General features: G+C 44.5%; 1 protein-coding gene across 4 annotated transcripts in view; it reads left to right on the top strand.

Moving 5' to 3' along the window:
- Nucleotides 1-33: 33 nt before the first annotated feature.
- The window catches only part of ZNF569 (zinc finger protein 569), a 61,816-nt gene continuing 52,546 nt past the window's right edge, over nt 34-9,303 (top strand). The window contains exons 1-2 of one of the 4 annotated variants that reach the window (XM_074386424.1): nt 34-111; nt 6,209-6,368. The gene's annotated coding sequence lies outside the window, so the exon portion shown is untranslated. The other 3 variants (XM_074386423.1, XM_003937425.4, XM_010348000.3) reach the window with 3 other exon arrangements.

The following is a 9,303-nucleotide window of genomic DNA, read 5'->3' as shown; positions in this document are numbered from 1 at the left end:
CGCTGGCCTCTCCCCGGCCTTCCAGCCTGGAGCCCAAAATTCCAGATTCTCTGCAGCTCCGAGCCTGGCTTGGCTACAGGGACGGGGCCCAGCGTCACACTACACGGACTGGTATGGAAGTGCGCAGGCACCGGCGCTCCGCGCGCCTCCCTTAGCAACCAGGGCGGGGAGTTGAAAACAGCGGGTTGGCCTCCGGGAAAAGGTTTGTGCGTGGGAACGCGCTACTGGCGCGTCTACACAAAGTGGGTGGGAGGCGAATTCCTAGAATTGTGCTGGATACCCGAAAAAAGTTGGTGGGGGCCAGGAGGTATGCTGCGCAAGCGCAATACGTTCCTGCCAGTCTCCCAGCTCGCTACCCTTGGGCTGGGCGCGGTGGTTCACGCCTGTAATCCTAGCACTTTGGGAGACCGAGGCGGGAGGATCACTTGAGGTCAGGAGTTGGAGACCAGCCTGGCCAATATAGTGAAACCCCGTCTCTACTAAAAATACAAAAAAATTAGCCGGGCGTGGTGGCACGCGCCTGTAGTCCCAGCTATTCAGGAGGCTGAGGCAGAATTGCTTGAACCGGAGGGGGAGGTTTCAGTGAGCGGAGATAGCGCCAGTGTACTCTGGCCTAGGCGACAGAGCAAGACTCTGTCTCCAAAAAAAAAATTAAATAAAGGAACTCCTGACCTCGGATGATCCACCGACCTCAGCCTCCCCAAGTGCTGGGATCACCGGCGTGAGCCGCCGCGTCCAGCGTCTTATCTTTTTATTAAAGGTATTAAGACCAGCTCCGTGCGGCTCGTGCCTGTAAGCCCAGCACTTTGTGAGGCCCAGGCGGGAGGATAACTTGCTCAGGAGTTCGAGACCAGCTTGGGCAACATAGCGAGACCTCATCTTTACTAACAAAAAAATCAGCCAGGCCGAGTGTTCCGTGTTTGTAGTCCCAGTTACTCGGAAGGCTTGAGGCAGAGAATCGCTTGAGCTCGGGAGTTCGAGGCTACAGTGAGTAAGGATCGCGCCGCTGCACTCCAGTCTGGGAACAAAGGGAGGCTCTGCCAAGAAAAAAAAAAAGATTAAAGGCATAGAGCAGTTAACTAGCTAGTGTAAGATGACACAGCTAGTAAGACCAAGTCTGTTTAGAATCCAGGCGGTCTGGCCATACTACTCTTCACTCACGATCCCAGGTCATTTACTCCAATAACACTGTCATAGTCACAATCGACAAGTCCAGAAAGAACGAATATACACGCACACTGTCTCTGACAAAATTGCAAGGTCAGAATCAGTCACGAGAACATAAAATGCGACCGTGGGCCGGGCGCGGTGGCTCAAGCCTGTAATCACAGCACTTTGGGAGGCCGAGGCGGGTGGATCACGAGGTCAAGAGATCGAGACCATCCTGGTCAACATGGTGAAACCCCGTCTCTACTAAAGATATAAAAAATTAGCTGGGCATGGTGGCACGTGCCTGTAATCCCAGCTACTCAAGAGGCTGAGGCAGGAGAATTGCTTGAACCCAGGAGGCGGAGGTTGCGGTGAGCCGAGATCGCGCCATTGCACTCCAGCCTGGGTAACAAGAGTGAAACTCCGTCTCAAAAAAAAAAAAAAAAAAAAAACGCGACCGTGGTCACACAAAAGTTTGCACATTCGCACGACCTCAGATGTCACTGGACCTCAGTGTTTCTCGCCCCAGAAACTCCAAACTCCAAATTCCATGGCCGAAGTTTCACACACACAGTCATTCCTCCCTGTTGTAGCCGCTGCCAGGACCTTAAGGTTCCAGCTGACCTAGCCTTCACTCTCACCACCTTCACTCCAGCTGACCTAGCCTTTTACTCTCACCACCTTCACCCCGCTGTATTCCAGTCTCAGGTAGAGACCCGAACACACGGAACTAAACAGGCTGAGCCGGGATTCCTTCACGGATCCCGCAAACCTGCAGCTCCAGCCGACAGTAAGAAGGAAGTGCCTTTTTGCAGGGAGGAAAGGAAAAAAAAAAAAAAAAGGTAGGGCCGCGAAGGCCTTTGGGAAATGTAGTCCGGAGCAGGAAGCAGCGGAACGATTCGATTCTTCTGAGTTCCCAGTTGCGCTCTGAATCTCAGAGCCCGGTTCGCGGGAGGCCGCTCCGGCAAAACCCGAGGCTGAGGCCCTTGCGCACAGGTGTGAGCCCTGAAACGCCGCGGTCGGCCTCTCGGGACGCGCAAACAGGGAAACAGGTCCCGCCCGGGTGAGCCGCGGGGGCCTCTGGGAAGCGTCGCCCCTGGTCTAACGGACCGAGGCTTGTGGCGCTCTCAGGCATCGCCAGCGCCGTCCTCAGTGGCGCCTCGTCCCAGCCCGCGTCGCCTGTGCCACTTGGGCAGCATTATGTGTGGAGTCGGGGCCTGTGTCCGCGGGCTCTGTGGTGAGTCCTCGGGAAACCGCTAACTCTGAGCGCCGGACTCTCTGTGCTTGGTGGGAGTGGGGGCCCGCGGACCCAGCGCCCGAATTCTTTAGAAGAGGACGCGGGGCAGGGCGACGCCTGTGCCTGTGGCTGCTCCCTGAGGCCGTGGGAGTGGCGTGCGAGGGACTGTAAGTGTCTGGCGTGAAGTGACTGTCATTTGGCAGATACTTGTCTGGCTGAGTGTGGCCCCGGGATCCTGTCCGTAAGCGGATTTCGCCTTTTAACCTTTCAGTATGAACCTGCATGCAAACGTACGGGACAGTGGGATCTTGAATGAATGAAAAACTCTGGATGCAACGTAGGCTGTGCTTGTGGGTGTAGATGTGTGAGACTCGGCGTTTGTACCAGTGCTGCATGTCTTTGGCTGTGGTCACTGGAAATACGTTTTTATATGAAACATCGATAGCCCCAACACTTCTGATTTTTAACTTTATTTTCGTGTATTAACTACGTTGTTTTGTATGCATACTAAACGAATTCTCCTCGTCCCTTCCACCACATTTGGGGAGTGGAGTGGAGAGGTGAAAAGTACAGAAAAGCTCGAAGAACAAAAATCATAATTCTACCAGCCATGCAACCAGTCAAAATTTACTTTCCGTATATATTCATATGTTCCATATGTGTGCATAATGGCTTCAAAATTGCAGTCACACTTTACATACAGCTCTGTAACCAACCTTTCTCATTTAACAATATATGGTTAATATATTTACATTTAAACAACCACAAATTACACTTTTTTTTTTTAGACGGAGCCTCGCTCTGTGGCCCAGGCTGGAGTGCAGTCGTGCGATTTCGGCTCACTGCAACCTCTGCCTCCCAGGTTCAAGCCATTCTTCTGCCTCAGCCTCACGAGTAGCTGACACCACAGGCGCTTGCCACCTCGCCTGGCTAATTTTTATATTTTTAGTAGAGACAGGGTTTCCCCATATTGGCCAGGCTGCTCTGGAACTCGTGACCTCGTGATCCGCCTGCCTCGGCCTCCCAAAGTGCTGGGATTACAGGCGTCAGCAACGGCGCCCAGCCTATGCCTTCCTTTTAAAGTATATCATGGTATATACGTTTACTCCTGTCGATGGGTAATTTGGTTCTCTCTAGCTTCTTGAAATTATAAACAGTGTGTTTATCAGCAGCTAGTTGGCACGTTTTTTTCTTTCTTTCTTTCTTTTTTTTTTTTTAAGAGAAAGAAAAAAATAATAAGAAAAAGAATAAAGAAGAGGAAGAGGGAGAGAGAATGGGGGTATTGCTTTATTGCCCAGGCTAGAATGCAGTCTAAATATGGGTATGCCTGTAATTGTCCTTAATAATGGAGACATGAAAGAAAATGAGGGAAGAGAATAACAAACAAGGAGCCAACCAACATTTCGTTTAAACTTCTAAGTTGATATCATGTGATACTGATAAGAGTGTATATTTTGTGTATTTAAAGTGGAGAGTTCTGTAAATGTTAATTACATTTACTTGTTCCAGATCTGAGTTCAAGTCCTGGATATCGTTGTTGATTTTCTGTCTCATTGATCTAATATTAATGTTGAAGTCTCCCACTATTATTGTGTGGGAGTCTAAGTCTCTTTATTGTCTTGTATGTCTGGGTATTCCTGTATTGGGTGCGTATATATTTAGGATCTTTAGCTCTTCTTGTTGTTGCATTGATCCTTTTATCATTATTATAATGTCCTTCTTTGCTTCTTTTGATCTTTGTTGCTTTAACGACTATTTTATCAGAGGCAAAAATTGTAACTTCTGCTTTTTATTTATTTATTTTTGCTCTCTGGTTGGTTGGTAAATCTTTCTCCGTCCCTTGTTTTGAGTCTTTGTGTATCCTTGAATGTGAGATGGGTCTGAATGCAGCATACCGATGGGTTTTAGTTTTTTATCCAAATTTCCTGTCTGTCTTTGGATTGGGAGATTTAATCAATTTAAATTTAGAATTAATAATGACATATGTGAGTTTAATACTGCCATTTAATATTAGCTGGCTATTTTGCTCATTAGTTGATGTAAATTCTTCATTATATTGATGCTCTTTACTTTTCGGTATTTTTTAGAAAGGCCGATACTGTTTGTTCCTTTCTATGTGTAGTGGTTCTTTCAGAAGCTCTTGTAAAGCAGGCCTGGTGGTGTTGAAATGTCTGAGTGCTTGCTTGTTCACAAAAAACTTTATTTTTCCTTCACTTATGAAGCTTAGTTTGGCTGGATGTGAAATTCTTGGTTGAAAGGTCTTTTCTTTAAGGATGTTGAATATTGGTCCCCACTCTCTTCCGGCTTGTAGGGTTTCAGCTGAGAGATCTGCTGTTAAGTCTGATAGGCTTCCCTTTATGGGTAACCTGACCTTTCTCTCTGGCTGCCCTTAGTATTTTCTCCTTCATTTCAACCCTGGTGAATCTGATGATTATGTGCCTTGGGGTTGCTCTTCTTGAGGAATAACTTTGTGGTGTTCTCTGTATTACCTGGAGTTGAATATTATCCTGCCTTACTAGGTTGGGAAAATTTTCCTGAATAATATCCTGAAACGTATTTTCCAGCTTGGATTCATTCTCTTCGTCACATTCAGATACACCTATCAAGCGTAGATTAGGTCTTTTCACATAGTCCCATATTTCTTGGAGACTTTGCTCGTTCCTTTTTATCCTTTTTTTCTCTAATCTTGTCTTCTTGTTTATTTCCTTGAGTTGGTCTTCGACCTCTGAGATCCTTTCTTCTGCTTGATCAATTTGGCTGTTAAAACTTGTACATACTTCACGTAGTTTTTGTATTGTGTTTTTCATCTCCATCAATTCACTTATATTCCTCTCTAAATTGTGTATTCTTGTTAACATTTTGTCAAACCTTTTTTCAAAGTTCTTAGTGTCTTTGGATTGGGTTACAACAAGTTCTTTTAATTCACAGAAGTTTCTTATTATCCAAATTTTGAAGCCTGCTTCTGTAATTGGAACACACTCGTTCTCCATCAAGCCTTGTTTCGTTGCTGATGAGGAACTGTGATCCCCTGCTGAGGGAGAGGCATTCTGATCTTGGGTATACTCAGCCTTTCTTGGCTGTTTTCTTCCCTTCATTGTAGATTTATCCATCTGTGTTCTTTATAATTACTGTCTTTGTAATTGAGTTTCTGAGTGGACGTCCAACTTATTGATTCTCAGTGCCAAAATCTGAGCAACCCACTGCGCCAACTAAATCAGTGGCGTTAAGATTGATGGTGCATTTCTGTTTCTGCACCAAGGACTGACGCTGCGAGGCGCCGGCAAAACCGCCTCGCCGGTCACAAGAGTCGCGCTGGCGACCCGTGGGGCTCCTCCACTGGGAATCTCCTGGTGGGTGAGCAACAAGAATTCATGTGAAGGTGTGGCGTCCTCTCGTTCTTTGCGCTTTCACTGGGAGCTACAATCCCGAGCTGCTAGTGATCAGCCATTTTGGATCTCTCTCCCGGCACATGTTTTAATGTGCCTTTCTAAATTTTTTTGGAGGGGAACAAGCTCCTAAAAGTAGAATTGATAGGTCAAAATGTATGCTCTTATTAAAGGTTTCCTGAACCTATCCAATTATTCTTCTGTGAAGTTCCAATAGTCTGCAGTGTTACTGGCATAAGACTGCCTGTATCCTCATACACCCTTGATGACAATAGATATTGTAAATAGTAGTCATCTTTGTTAACTTCATGGCTATGAATTAATTAATTTACTATAAAACAGTTGTTTACTTTTTGAAGTCAAGCATTTAAAAAAAAATCGTTTGTGAATTGTATGTTTTCTGAAGTAATATTCTGTTTCCAAATTTCTTTTCCAGAGTTCTTCGTATATTAAGGATTCATTCATAGACTCATCACTTACTGAATGCTGTCTGTGTAACAGGCACAATCGTAGGTGCTCAGGATATAGCAGTGAACAAGAGACTAACACCCTGCTATAATGGTACTTACATTTTTGTGGACCAGATAATAAACAAGGTAAGTAAATTAAATATGAAGTATATTAAATGGTGAAAAATACTAAGAAAAAATGTAAAGTGAGAGGATATTTACAATTAGTGATGGAAATACGAGTTTTAGATGGGCTAGCCAGGGAAGGCATCCTGAAAAGGTAGTAATAAAGATATGTTAGCTGGGCATGGTGGCACGTGCCTGTAATCCCAGCTACTCAGGAGGCTGAGGCAGGAGAATTGCTTGAACCCAGGAGGCGGAGGTTATGGAGAGCCGAGATCGCGCCATTGCACTCCAGCCTGGGTAACAAGAGCGAAACTCCGTCTCAAAAAAAAGATATGAAGGAAGTAAAGGAGCTTTTTATACATAAGTGAGGAAAGTTATTTGAGGCAGAGGGAACAGCAGTTGTAAAGGCTGAGGTGGCAACTTGCCTATTATAATGAAGAGGCTGGTGTGGCTGAAATAGAATAATTGAGGAGGGGAGTAGTGGGAGAGAAGAAAGGTATTTAGAGGGGAGGAGGACAGATCAGATTGGGCTTTATGGCCCATAGTAATAATTATGGCTTTTCCTCTGAGATGGGAAGCTTCTGGAGGGTTTCTTGAGCATGGAAGTCTTACTGTCTGCTTACAGTTTAAGAAGATTGCTTTGGCTGCTCTGATGAGAATGGTCTATGGGAGGAAGAATGAGGAGAGAGCAGGAAAGTTAAGGGAAGAATCATAGAGACCAGTTAGGAAACTACAATTGTATTGCTTATTTCTGCAGAATGCATGGTTAAACCATTTTGTTCTTGTATAAACATCATGGAGTGTACTTATACAACCTAGATGGTATAGCCTCCTGTAAATCTAGGCTATATGGTACAACCTATTGTTCCCAGGCTACAAACCTGTACAGCATGTTACTGTACTGACTGCTATAGGCAGTTGTAACATGGGTAAGACTTGGTGTATCTAAACATATCTAAACACAGAAAAGATACAGTGAAAATGCAGTATAAGAGGTTAAAAATGGGCCGGGCACGGTGGCTCACACCTGTAATCCCAGCACTTTGGGAGGCCGAGGTGGGTGGATCACGAGGTCAAGAGATCGAGACCATCCTGGTCAACATGGTGAAACCCTGTCTCTACTAAAAATACAAAAATTAGCTGGGCATGGTGGCACGTGCCTGTAATCCCAGCTACTCAGGAGGCTGAGGCAGGAGAATTGCCTGAACCCAGGAGGCGGAGGTTGCGGTGAGCTGAGATCGTGCCATTGCACTTGAGCCTGGGTAACAAGAGTGAAACTCCGTCTGAAAACAAAACAAAACAAAACAAAACAAAAAAAGGTTAAAAATGGTACACCTATATAGGGAACTTACTGTGAATGGAGTTTACCAGGGTTAGAAGTTATACTGGGTGTCAGCCAGTGAGTGGTGAGTGAATGTGAAGGATTAGGACATTAGTACACACTATTGTTGACTTTATAAACACCGTTCACTTAGGTTACACCAAATTATAAAAACATTTTTCTTTTTTCAGTAATAAATTAACCTTAGCTTACTGTAACTATTTTACTTTATAAACTTTAAAAATTTTTAACTTTGTCTTTTATAATACTTAGCTTTAAACACATATTGTACAACTGTACAAAAATATTTTCTTCATATCTTTTTTTGTTTGTTTGTTTTTGTTTTTTGTTTTTTGAGACGGAGTTTCGCTCTTGTTGCCCAGGCTGGAGTGCAATGGCGCGATCTCGGCTCACCGCAACCTCCGCCTCCTGGGTTCAAGCAATTCTCCTGCCTCAGCCTCCTGAGTAGCTGGGATTACAGGCACACACCATCATGCCTAGCTAATTTTTTGTATTTTTAGTGGAGACGGGGTTTCACCATGTTGACCAGGCTGGTCTCGATCTCTTGACCTCATGATCCACCCGCCTCGGCCTCCCAAAGTGCTGGGATTACAGGCCTGAGCCACTGTGCCCGGCCATGGATAAACTCTTACATGATAAAAGAAGAAAGATGTCAAATAAACAACCAACTTTACATCTCAAGGAATTAAAAACAGAAGAGCAAACTAAGCCCAAAGTTAGCAGAAGGAAGGAAATAAAGGAAATGAGAGCATAAATAAATTAAATAGAAAAGTGATAGAAACTAATAGTATTTTGAAAAGATAAATTGACAAACCCTTGGCTAGACTATGAAAAAAATAGAGAAGACTCAAATAAATAAAATCAGAATTGAAAGAAGAGATTAATACAACTGATGCCACAGAAGTGAAGTAGGAAGGATCTTAAGAAATAATAGTAAACAATTCCATGTCAACAAACTGGATAACCTAGAAGAAATAAATTCCTAGAAATGTACAAACTACCAAGATTACCATAAAGAAATATTATAGAAAGTCTGAACAGACCTATAACTAGTATGGAAATTGAATCAGGAATCAAAAACCTCCGAACAGAGAGCCATGGACCATACAGCTTCACTGGTGAATTCTACCAAATGTTTAAAAATGAATTAATGGAAATCCTTCTCAAAATCTTTTATAATATTGAAGAGGAGGGACCAGTTCCAGACTCATTTTGTGAGGTCAGCATTAACCTCTTGTTACCCAGGCTGGAGTGCAATGGCGCCATCTCGGCTCACTGCAACCTCTGCATCCTGGGTTCAGGCAATTCTCCTGCCTCAGCCTCCTGAGTAGCTGGGATTACAGGCACGCGCCACTATGCCCAGCTAATGTTTTGTATTCTTAGAGACGGGGTTTCACCATGTTGACCAGGATGGTCTCCATCTCTTGACCTCATGATCCACCCGCCTCAGCCTCCCAAAGTGCTGGGATTACAGGCTTGAGCCACTGCGCCTGGCCTTCGTAGTTTTCCTTATAGAGGTCTTTTACCTTCTCGGTTAAGTGCATTCCTAAGTATTTTATTTTTTTGCAGCTATTATAAAAGGGGTTGAGTTCTTGATTTGATTCTTAGCTTGGT

The sequence above is a fragment of the Saimiri boliviensis genome, chromosome 14 (genome assembly GCF_048565385.1).
Source record: "Saimiri boliviensis isolate mSaiBol1 chromosome 14, mSaiBol1.pri, whole genome shotgun sequence".
NCBI lineage: Eukaryota > Metazoa > Chordata > Mammalia > Primates > Cebidae > Saimiri > Saimiri boliviensis.
This window is presented reverse-complemented; position numbering and strand designations above follow the sequence as displayed.